Source organism: Haliotis asinina, chromosome 4, assembly GCF_037392515.1.
Source record: "Haliotis asinina isolate JCU_RB_2024 chromosome 4, JCU_Hal_asi_v2, whole genome shotgun sequence".
Classification (NCBI taxonomy): domain Eukaryota; kingdom Metazoa; phylum Mollusca; class Gastropoda; order Lepetellida; family Haliotidae; genus Haliotis; species Haliotis asinina.
In genome coordinates this window covers 42,183,236-42,195,752 of record NC_090283.1, presented here as the reverse complement: position 1 = coordinate 42,195,752, position 12,517 = coordinate 42,183,236, and the positions used below count along the sequence as shown (strand labels likewise).

Here is a 12,517-nt window from a genome sequence, read left to right as displayed (position 1 = left end):
CCACAGGTTTCAAACAGAAAGCAATTGGGGCCCAAAGTAATTTTCTTGACAACAGCAAACACAGTTTGACTTGAAACATTCAGAATGAAAAACAGAATTTTTGCAATGACGCCATTGTGACATCGAACAGCATAGCACACCCTTTTCTTCATGCGTGTATACTCTTGTGAGTAAAACTTTTGCTGGTTTACTAAAACTCTGTTTAGTTTCCTAACACATGACAAGTCCTGGGCATCTGTGTTTTGCAAAATCTCTCTCTCTGTATTTGCTGTGGCATTGGCCCAGATCGTTGGCTGTCCTGTGATGTGGCAGTTCTTCATTTTCTTTAAACCTCTCCAACACTTGTTGGTTCCATCTTTCATACTGTAAAAGAAATCAGTCCTCTGTTGGACTACACCCTCCAGATTGATATTACTAATTTTCATTCTGAGTTCTTTCATGTGGAGATACTGATTGGTCGCATATCCTGTGCCATGTACTGCCTTCAAAATGTCAGCATTCATGTCTTCAAATGGGAAGCAACTCCAACACCACAGTGGTCCCAACTTTCTCACAAAGGTCACCAGATGAACACCCATTTTGTGAACGTTTAATCCACAGCTGCCATCTCCATAGAGTTCTCCAAACTTAGAGTAAAATATTTAAGCAGTGACTTGGCTCTCACCAGATCTTGCTGCGTAATCCTGTCTCCAAGGAGAATATATGTTCCCTCAGACAGATGAGGAAAGTGCTCCAAATACATATCATCCAAAATACCATTTAAACATGGAATTGAATAAAACAGAAGCCATGCCTGCAGTTCTGATGCTTTTTAGATGCATGTAGTTCTTCTCAAGGTCTCTTGGCAAGCGCTCACCATAATCTGTTGGGCCAATATTTTTCAACCTTTTGGAAACAGTAGTGATGCCTTTTCCAACAAAACAGGGTTTTCCATTACTTGTAGGTGACAACCACATATACAGCAGTTTCTTAGAAACTCCCAAGAGGACTCCATGCATATAGTCTGGCACTACTCCATTCACGACATCAAACCATGGCATTGATGACAGGCCTGTCATGCCAGAAATACCCCTAAGGCGATTTGTTCTAGTAGCTTGTGGTCCCTTGAGATATTTGATATCATCAGACTGTCTATTATCAGGTCTTTCAAAATGTGGTTTGTATGGATAGTGACGAGCATACCCTCTTCCATGAGTCACAGTTTCCCCTTCTTCCTCACATGTACTGCATCTAAAGCTGCTATTGTGCATGGTTATATTTAAAACATATGCTTTGGCTTGAAGATACATTGTGGAAAGTAAAATTGCCATTTTCACAACAAAGGGTTTTCTAGCATTAGACAGCTGTGTTGGTATTCCATTCTCATATAAGTCACACATTTCCTCACCAAATGCATACAGATATTGTTCAAATGGTGGATTACCTTTGCCTTGCCAAATTCCTGCTATCACAATATTTTCTCTTGCAAATCATCTGTGGGATGGAAGCAATTCGTTGATAGCCAGAAATATTGGCCAGAGCTTCACTTTAGATGAGCTGTAAAGGGGAACTCCATCAGTAGTAAAAACTGTGCTGATATTGTGTGGATGTGCAAGGAACATTCTTTCCTCACAAAGTGCTCTGCAACCCTCTCCATCAACTTCATCAGTCAAATAAGTAGAATGACATGACTTCACTCTTTCCGTTCCTTCCCATATACATTTCTTTTCGAGGAGTCACTTTAACTGTACTGCCGTATCTCCCATTACAAAGACATTTCTGGGTTCTCTTGATGACCTAGTCTGAAATGAAAGTGGACCTTTATATTGATATCCTTGGCAGCCATCTATGGTACACTGATACACGTTTGGGTCATCTGGAAAAACATAGTGAACAGTAATGTGTAGATTTGATTTTAGAATCGTAACCAGTACATCACTCAAAGTTAGCATGTGAAAATTGCTTGATTGTGGGCACAATACTGACAAAAAATCCATCAGAGCCTTTGCTTGACAACCACTGACATTGAATCTCAGTAAATATGATACCATGCACAACGTAGTTATCTCTTGTGGAGAACAGCTGTGGCTGAGAAACATCATCATCAGCAATGGCTTCACAAATTTCAGCCTCACTAGAGCCATCCTCCTCTTCATCATCACTGGATTCATGTTCATCATCTGGGCTTTTGTGACAACTAGAACTACTACTCTGATCAAACTCGCTGCCTGTATCTGTGGTTTCCAGGTCTTGCATGTTAAAAGGAACATTGCCCAAAGAATTACTGCAACTTGAAGCTGAAGTTGAAGCTTCACAGCAACTGACATGTGTTTCCGTCTCAGGCAGATGGACGGGCAATGATGGATCATCAGGTATCAAAGTTTCATTTTCCCTTGTAGAAGCTTGTTGACGCATTATGGTGCACTTTGGTACTGGCACTGTCGAATCAGATTGATATCGACAATAAACCCTCTTTAATGGACCTGCAACCAAATTGTAAATGTTACAAGATATAAAGGTCTTCAAAGGTACATATTGTCTGCATGTCATTTGAAGAAAATGTTGTTTGTTAAAATGTAATATTTATTGTCACAACCGTATTTTGGGCCACATTCAAACAGAACTTGAACACATAATGAGGGTATGGGTTGAACACTACAGTGATTAGATTAATGTTGGCAACACATAGGGACAGTAAGTGATTTCACTTGAAGGCTATGTTACCTTCAGATTTATCAAAGTTAACTCTTTCTGTGTGGGGGCTCTTACAATAAGCAAGGAAAAGCAATCTTTCCAAGAATCCATGAACATGAATCTTGGTGGACACCTGAGACACATGGAAACTTACTTTTCTTATGAAGACTATTCAAGTGTGTCAATATGCGTTGTCTCTTTAATAGCATCTTGCCACATATTTGGCAGATGTATGTTTTTCTGCCATTAACTGACGTCACCCTGAAACAGTCTTCTTTGCTGAAAGTCTCTGAAATCACTTAGATTAAATATGATAACAACATGGAAACAACATTTTAATGACATTAAGTAGATAAATATTCATCACAAATTTTTATCAAGTTATCCCTATAAGAAAATTACTGTATTGTTTAATTACTGGAGAGTACTGAAATTACTCCCCCCCCCCCCCCCCCTCCACAGATAAGTGGTTTATATTACACTTTATACAGAAGACAGAACATAATAAATGATGTCCTGTTTTGTTTGCATTGTTTCAGGTATGTGTATTGTTTCTAGTTGTGAGAAGGGGATGTGCGAGCAGGACGTTGGTAGTCTGAGATGTGTTGGAAACACAACAGCATAACATAAACAAAGCTACTTATTCGCTGCCTTTGTTTCATGAATGAATTGGGATCAGTTGCATTCGTCCAAAAAAAATGTGTTGATTTATGCAAAAGATGATTATGAATTATATCGATGCACGTCTTTCAATTGTTTTCTCTAAAATGTGCTTTATGTATGGTCGGTGTATTTACTTGTACGCTCTGTGCATGCGCATAGCAAGTTGATTCATCTTCGCTTCCGAAAATATCCTAAGGCGAGTCATTTCTGTTGTTACTCTACTAAATGTGTCTGTTGACTGGGGATGTATTAATTTATATCTTGCCTCATAATTTCTGGTTGTTGTAGTTTCAGTCAAATTCTGTTTAGATTTCTACATATTCCCGCCTACATCGTGTCTTCACATACTGATCGACAGCTGACAGACAACCCCTTACAATTATCACTTTTGGCATCAACCACTCCATGGATACACGAGTCATGAACTGTCATACTTTAAGAAAAAGGCATATATTTTGTAGCTATTAAATGCCAATGCTAAGGGGTTTATTTTCGCGGGAATCGTTATCCGTGACTCATCAGACTGTACGCGAACGTAAAATGTATCCGGCAGTAGGCCAAAGTGCTATGCAATTTCCCACTTTTGAGTATCGTTACTTCATAGCAGAAGTTTCAACTGAAATAAGTCGATATAGATTTAGAGATGAACAGTCACAAAATACTTGAGATTTTATTTTCGAGCAATAGTCGTTGGAAATGTTTTTAGAATTGTCTCATCGGCAACTTTCCAATGAAACACCGGTAGCTAGGGATAAATATGCTTGGAGTGACCGGTTGCAGTTTCCTTCTTAGCAGATCTATATATGAGACGAACACACAAATTAAATAACGCCAATACTTCAGTGATGCAAATTATATTTCATGTTATACATTTTGGTAATTAGTGACAAATCAGTATATGCGAAGAAAGACCATACGCCGGTATAATTTCTTTGATCATGTTAAATTTATTTGTACCAATAATTTGTGTATGCTGTTATGAAACATCAATTCCTAGTTTCAGTGGATGTCAAAGGAATGTTAGATGCATAAGTGGTCAGACGAAAACTGCTTATTTCACGATTTGTTAAAATAACTGCAGATTCTGAGCAAATATATATTTTTTTCTCATTAATCGAATTGTACTCACTGTGTTCTTCCATTCCTTGCAGTCCAGTTCCTTCCTTAAAGATGCCGCTATTAGCTGGAATATTGTATTTGGTGATTATAAACAACAAACAAACGCTATTTCGCCATCCACTCCTCTCTGATTATTTAGAATGTGAAAAGTAAGGCAAAATATTGTACAGATTCTTCTGCTGACTTTGTGTTCCCAGCAGATGGAGGGAACCAAGCAGATTGCGCGTCAAGGCCAATTTAGTCTGTTGTTGACCACTGTTCTGTACGGAAGCCCATTTCTAAATGGATTGTGGTTCTAGAGATCACATTTGCTCTATGGAGTACAGATACATAAATCATTTATTGACATCGTTATAAATGAAACCCGCCATTAAAACTACTCATTTGGACATTTAGTTACCTAAAATCGACCTTTTATGACAACAGTGTACAATGTTCTCCCACGGACGAAATTTCAACCAACCAGAGGGGCGCGCGTCCGCGACGTAATATGAGGTATACCTATATTTGGGTTGCAGTAGTATTCGGGTACATTTCCAGGGGTAGGTTATCTGTAAAGGTTTGTCTAAACCTGCAGTCGTGACAATTGTTTTGAGAAATGAAAGCTCTATGCTTTCACAGTCTAATGGCACTTAATTTTGTCACCTGCTTTGCTTAGTTTCCGAGATACAACTTGTTTTCATAGACGATTCTGCCGAGATCACTTGTTGTCGTAATGGTTATAAATCGTTCTTTCAAGCTGTGTCATGCAAAGTCTTTTTGTTCATGATTCAAAAACATACTTAACTACGAGTAGGAGGTAGTTTTGATCACTTAACTTGATAAAAACAAGTCATAATCTAATTGATTCTCAAACTGACCTGACCTGACACCATGATCTTAAAAATGGTGACGCCCTGTCGCGAACATCCGTCAGTCAGAGAATAAATGCTATCGAGGATTATTTTCACCTAGGTACAAAATCTAATAAGAGAAATCAAAATCTACACTTTCCATTGGTAGTATAATATGTATTTGATTGATCGACAATAGGACACTGCTCATAACATACCAATTTCACTCTAGGAAGCGAAGTGGATGTCAGTATAATACTACTTACATTATTGTGTCTTCAACCAAAACCTCGTTTCGTTGGCAGCCTAGAGTGAAAGGAGGCGTCTTTTTGGCAACTTTCAGTCGCTCGATATTAATCAACCACGAGTTTTCAAAGAAAAGAAATGGCCTTCCGCTTGAGACTAACCACGTGTCTTTCATATGAAATGGCTAAAAGAGTACAAAAGTTGTGAGTTTATTTGTTCTTTAAACATATATAAAGTATCCCATCGGTCAAGCTTACAAAATGTAAGTAGCATTGCTACACTTTTTCTGTATCCGACACATGCTTGAAATACTCCCCACAGGATTTAGAATGAAATACATTGTTTGCAGACGGGTGCATCGATCCGAGTAATCACGAGGCGCATTGTGAGACACAAAATTGTGAGACGGAAAAAGCGCAAAAACTCTCAAGTTTCATGTACCATTTCTTCTCCGTAAAAGCACGTGTGTTACCAAGTCTGATCTTCGAAATGAGTACCAAATTATTTGCGCTGGTGGACTTTGAGGACACAGCTAAACAATAACAAAAAATCTTTCAAACTCTTTTTAGTTGAAGAAAATAAAATCAAGAGAATTCTTGCTAGATCTAATAAAAGTTACCAAAATTACAGCTATCCATCTTTTAATGCCATCGTGTAATATTGGGGAAATCAGAGACAGATCAAATTAGCTTTTCGCTCGGGCAGGATGTTAAATGCAAAAATATTTCATGATGAATTTTTGTCACGGGTGGCAACCTGGTATGATATATCCGGAATGTTTCATATTTTAAGTGTATCAACAGATTTTCCGCTTCAATCTCTCAGACTAAAACGATTTAATCAAAACACTAGCTAGCACTACATTTAGCTGGCTGAACTACAAATCCAGTGCGATCGGCTGCTTTATGTCACGTTCATTGTTTTGACCAATCAATGTCCTTGTAGCAGGTTGCAGCAAAAATAGCGTCCTTAGAAACCACATCCGCTTGTTACAACTGCATAAATACACATATAATATTTATGTCATTGATGTACAGAACTTTCAAAGGAAACTCATCATCAAATTTCCATGCGTGTTATTCATGCAAAACTTCGATAATGAGTTAATTCCGATGTCTATTCGAGCGAAAAGTCACTTAACACGAGTGTTGCCGCGAGAGAGGTAGACGTACGATCATGCATGAGTGATGCTCCAGAAAAAAATGAAATAATTTGCAGATTGCATAAATGTGAAAATTTACGACCAGCACCTAAATCTTGAACAATATTTTAAAAGTAGATTTCTATGTTGAAATAACAATTGGTTCCTACATAACATTAACAAGATCACGTCAAAACAATCACATTAATTACGTATATGAGAGTTACACATCCTCTTAATTCTTCGTAGATCTTTTAAAAAACACACATCAGATACATGTAATGCTACAGTAAAGTTGAAAAATTGAAATTGTAGGTTTTAACATATTTTGTTATCTTATTTAATGACTTAAAATTGTACTGCTTTAATCTGTGGCATTGATCTTGAATACATTCTGAAAATGGCTGAAAAGTGTCGCAAAAGGTGGAAGAAGACTAATTCCACCAAGAGGTAAGTAAAAATCTATGTTTTAAATTTATTAATTTAAATTTCAACCATTTAGTAACATTTCATGTTGTACATAGCGTGCCAGCATATTAAAATGCAGATGTTTTCTTGGATTTCTAGATTGCCAAGACCTGTTTTTCATTGGACAGCATAGCTGAATTGAGAAAATTCAGAAATAATTAAACACTGATGTAATTATGTTTTCAGTCTAAAAGAGTTAAGAACTTGAGAATAACAAAACTATAATGTTATTGTTTCTAATGTTATTGAAATGTCATTGCTACTAATAGGTCAAGCATCCGAAAAACAGCAGAGCACAAAACCTGCTGAACACACAGAAGGTGAGTGAATCCAGCCATTTATAACCTCATTCATTCCCCATGCTGTCTTAGAAATGAAGTTATCTCATGATCAGTTGTTCATGTTTTGTTTCCTGAAAGATTCTGGCACTTACTGCCTGCATTTTTTATTAGTAAATAAACCAATATTTCAGTGAAATTGGACACTTATGGTTCACATTGGTTCTATTTTGCAACTTCTGTTTTTAATCTTCCATTATTTACAGGGAAGAATGCTGTTGCTTCATCAGAGCATGAGGAAGGCACTCAAGTGAAACAAAGAGGTAGGAAATTTTACACTCCTTAGTTATCTTAGATAATTCCTCATCAGAAAACTATTTCATTACAGAAATAATTTGATCTGGAAAAATAAACACGTGTTGTTCACAAGTCAGTCACTACGTTTAACTTGTCACTCATTGGGCTTTTCTCCCATGATCATATGTCATGTAACAGAAACAGTAAATGATTGACTTTTCATTTCTTTATTCTTTAAGAACTGCAGAAGAGACCTGCTGATGCAGTACAGAGTAACATGGCAATTAAGACAAGAAGTTTAGACCTGTGCCGTAAGTGACACTAATTGCTTCATTTTTTAAATTGGTGTTGTATACATGATAATTATTGAAACCATACATGGTACTTTGCTTACTTTATAAAGTTAACATTATTTCATCCATAAAAAATTACTACAGTGGCCACGGATTTTGTTTGATATTTGTCTCCTGGGAAAAGTATGGTAAATAATCAAGGTCACTTAAATCTTAATTTTTCAATTCTATATGATAGAATATATGAGTAATGATACATCTAAAATAATATATTAACACTTCAAAGTACATATTAGTGCCCATGTCATAGAAAAAATGCAGAAAAAAGTAAATTGTCTATGCAGCATGTATTAACGTAACAGATTTTCTTTACAAGGTTTAACACGTGCAACATAACTGAAGTAAACTCTGATGATCATACTGTCCAAGGTACCCTAGGGAACAAAACAAGTCCAGTAGTAGAAGAAGATACCATGCTGTCCAAGGTACCCTAGGGAACAAAACCAGTCCAGTAGTAGAAGAAGATACCATGATGTCCAAGGTACCCTAGGGAACAAAACCAGTCCAGTAGTAGAAGAAGATACCATACTGTCCAAGGTACTCTAGGGAACAAAACAAGTCCAGTAGTAGAAGAAGATACCATGCTGTCCAAGGTACCCTAGGGAACAAAACCAGTCCAGTAGTAGAAGAAGATACCATGCTGTCCATGCAAGTTTTTGTTAGTGAAGTTTTGGTGAGTGCAAAATGCTTAAAGTGTGGGGAAAATAATTTAAGCAGACATACTGCCGAACTCTATGATTGCGAAAATTTCAAATTACTTAAAACACAATGACTTTTGAGTGTTTGGAAACTGAATTCTTGTTTCCTGTTCAGCCCTTCTTCAAAATGTGGGGTGGTGGGGTAGCCCAATTCTGGTGTCCTCTGCTGTGGTATTGCTGAAACATTGCTAAAAGTGGCATACAATCATACTCACTTGAAAATGAATTCAACATTAAAGGCTAATCATAATTATCATTTGCCTTCTCTATCAAAATATTGCAGTTTCCGAATTCAAGCCTGTGCTTATTTTTGTGGTAAAATAATGTCTTTATTAAAGGGGTATTCTTTCATTATAAGCCTGGATCTTATGTTTCTAAAACATGTGAATGGTGGAAGTAAGTCTTTCTCTTTCTTCCTTTTAACAAGGAAATACCCAAGCAATGTTCAAGGCTCCACATCACCAAGGTTCAACCAGCTACAAGACCAGTACTTACTTCCTTGTTCATCTTGCAGGTGACTTATGACTTATGTGAGCCGCAAATAGCTGCAAAACTGCTGATGAGGCGTGAACATTTCTCACTAGCTCACTCAGATTTATGTAAGGCATATTTGAACTACTGCTAAAGTCCCTTTTTTATTACTTGCTTTACTGAGATAAAAAATATATATTAGATCAGTATGGAGAAAAGGAAATAGGGAATATGGAGATGTTAATTGCATACTTGAGGATATCATGGTTTTATGACAGTTTGTGTGATTGTTTTTTGTAACATATGAAATAGTTTCAGGGAATATTTGAAAAAAATGATATGCTCTATCTCTCGATCTTTTTTCACTTTCTCTCTTTTTTGATAAGGTTGTCGGCACATAAGGCAAAAACAACATGTAAAATTTTTGTTCCACTTTCTTCACGTTTCCGTTGGGCAGAGATGTAAGGCAGCTGCAAGGTGTTTCCTCTCTGAAGAGAAAGGCAGCATCAAAAAGACTGCACTATGCTACAAAGCCTCCACTATCATCATCTCAGCAGCCTGTACCATACACATCTCTGCAGCCTCTGACACAGCCTATGGCATTTGCTGTCCTTGGTTCTGCTAGTTGATCATGCTGCAAAATCTGATTCAACAGATGTCATCACCATCGACTCTCTATAATGGCCACACCATTGATCACCTTAGAGACTCTATATCAGTGTGTGACAAACTTTTGCAGGCTACAAGAATTGTTTTATTTTAACTTTTTGACAGTTGTTATATACTCAACCACAATGTTTCAGGCAGGGCATTCAATTCCAAATCAGTTGCCAAACCCCAGTTTGATTAAAGGTTGTATGGGGCCCTTGTCGAAAGACACATTTCCATCAACAAGTGATTCTGAAATAACAGCTAAAATTCATGTTATTACAAAAATGTTGAAAAAAAAATCTCTGAAGTCTCCAAGTGTATGAGCAAATGATGTGACCTCTATTATCCCCCGTGATGTGTTTTGCATCTGTTCGTCTGTGTGTGCGGCCATGTACATCTGTTTTAATCTGGAGTAGAATTTTAAAACTTTACACTGTATTTTTACCAAACATGGTACATAGATAGGTCCAGAGTTGTTTTGATGCCTTTTGGTAGTTTGGTTTTCTGAATCAAATATTTTTGTTGTTTCCACGGCAACAAGTTTGACTTTCAATCAAATTGGTGGTTGTGTTCATCTGAAGCAGAACATTTTAACCGTTCACTGTTCGAAATTTGAATAAAAAGGAAATCACATCCAAAGCTAGTTTTCTGTTAGTGTCCTCTTTGCCTCTTGATATTTTATTAATTTTACACCTATACATGAATTTATGTGTTGCATGCCAGCTCAGTAAGTCAACATTGTATGAAATAGTTGTTGACACATGGCATTCAGCTGTACCATTTTTCTCCTACTATGTTAAACATGCAGTACTATGGTATGCCATAATCTATAGGCCATTGTACACTCTGTGGGGCAGATGGTACCAGAGAAGGTAACCTAACATATAACTAGTATGTCCATGACATAATTGGCCACAGTACACTATGGTCTTTGTATATTTGGCCATGGTATACCATGTTCAATGTTACCATGCTAATCCGTGGTGCCATGGTCTACCTTCGTATATTTGATCATGGTACACCACGGTAGACCATTGTACACCATGGTATATTTGACCATGGTACACCATTGCTTACCATGGTCTACCATTGTGTATTTGACCATGGTACACCATATTCAATGTTACCATGCTAATCCGTGGTGTCATTTACCGTGGCCATGGTCTACCATGGCACATTTATCAATGTACACCACGGAACACCATGGTAGACCATGGTATATTTGACCATGGTATATTTGGCCATTGGGCCATGGTATACCATGTTCAAATTTACCATGCTAATCCATGGTGCCATTTACCGGATGTGGTAAGACGTGGTAGACCATGGTCCTCATAGAGAGGATTGAAGACACAGTCATCTGCAGGGTTTGCCTCATTGGAACATAGTTTTGTGATATATTGTAAAGATAATTTTATACGGCGCTGGTCAAGACATGGCTCATCAGCCTCGACATAAATGCTGTCAACAGGTGAAGTTCTCTAAGACCCAAGACAAAGTCTTGGACCTTGGTTGTGGACAGAATCTAAAAGTTTTAGGTTGCTTTTGCAGGCTCCACCATGGACGATGGAGCCATAATCGAGTTTAGACCGTACCAATGATCTGAATAAGTGAAGGAGGGTAGTCTGATCCCCTTCCCACTTTGAATTTGAAACAACCTTTAAAAAGTGCAGAGCTTTCAGGCATTTAGCTTTAAGAGATTTAATATGATGGTTAAGTCTCAACCAAATATTTGACCCAGGAATTTTGCATCCTTTACGACTTTAATAGGAGTGCCATTTAAATATGCATGTAGTTCAGGGTCATTATGCGGTTTATATTTCCTACAAAAGTGTACCCAATTAGTTGTCGACTTTGAGAAATTAAAACCATTCTCAAGACACCATTTATTTATTTTACTTAAACACAACTGCAGCTGTTCAATAGTATTCATATTTTTACCAAGACAGGAAATATTAAAATCATCCACAAAAAGTGATCCATCAATTGAATCATTTAAAACCTTGGATAAACTGTTGATTTTAATACTAAATAACGTGACGGATAAAATACTGCCTTGAAGGACACCCTTATGTTGATTGTAATGATCAGACAGGTTTGAGCCCACTCGGACTTGAAATTGCCTTTCTTTCAGAATTTGTGATATGAAAAGAGGCAAACGGCCCCTCAAACCAAACTCATGTAAATCCTTTAAAATGCCATGTTTCCAGGTCGTGTCATAAACTTTCTCAAGATTAAAGAAAATTGATACAGCATGTTGTTTATTGACTACAGCATTTTAACGAAGGATTCCAAACGTACCAAATAATCAATGCTACTGCGATTTTTCCTGAAACCACATTGAATATTTGTGATTAGGTTATTGGTTTCAAGCCACTAAACTAAACTATTATTCACCATACGTTCCATGGTTTTGCAGACACTGCTAGTAACTGATGTCGGTCTGTAATTTGATAGATCTGTATGATCCTTACCAGGTTTTGGTATTGGAACTTCAATGGCATTACGCCATGAAGGAGGAAATTCTCCAGACGTCCACATTTGATGAAATATATCTAAAAGTGTCAATAGATTATGGTTCAGGTAAGTGTTTTAGTAGCTCATAATGTATAGTATCATCAGCAGC

General features: G+C 37.2%; 1 pseudogene; it reads left to right on the top strand.

Moving 5' to 3' along the window:
- Nucleotides 1–7,076: 7,076 nt before the first annotated feature.
- On the top strand, nucleotides 7,077–10,214 carry LOC137280953 (uncharacterized; annotated as a pseudogene).
- Nucleotides 10,215–12,517: the final 2,303 nt, after the last annotated feature.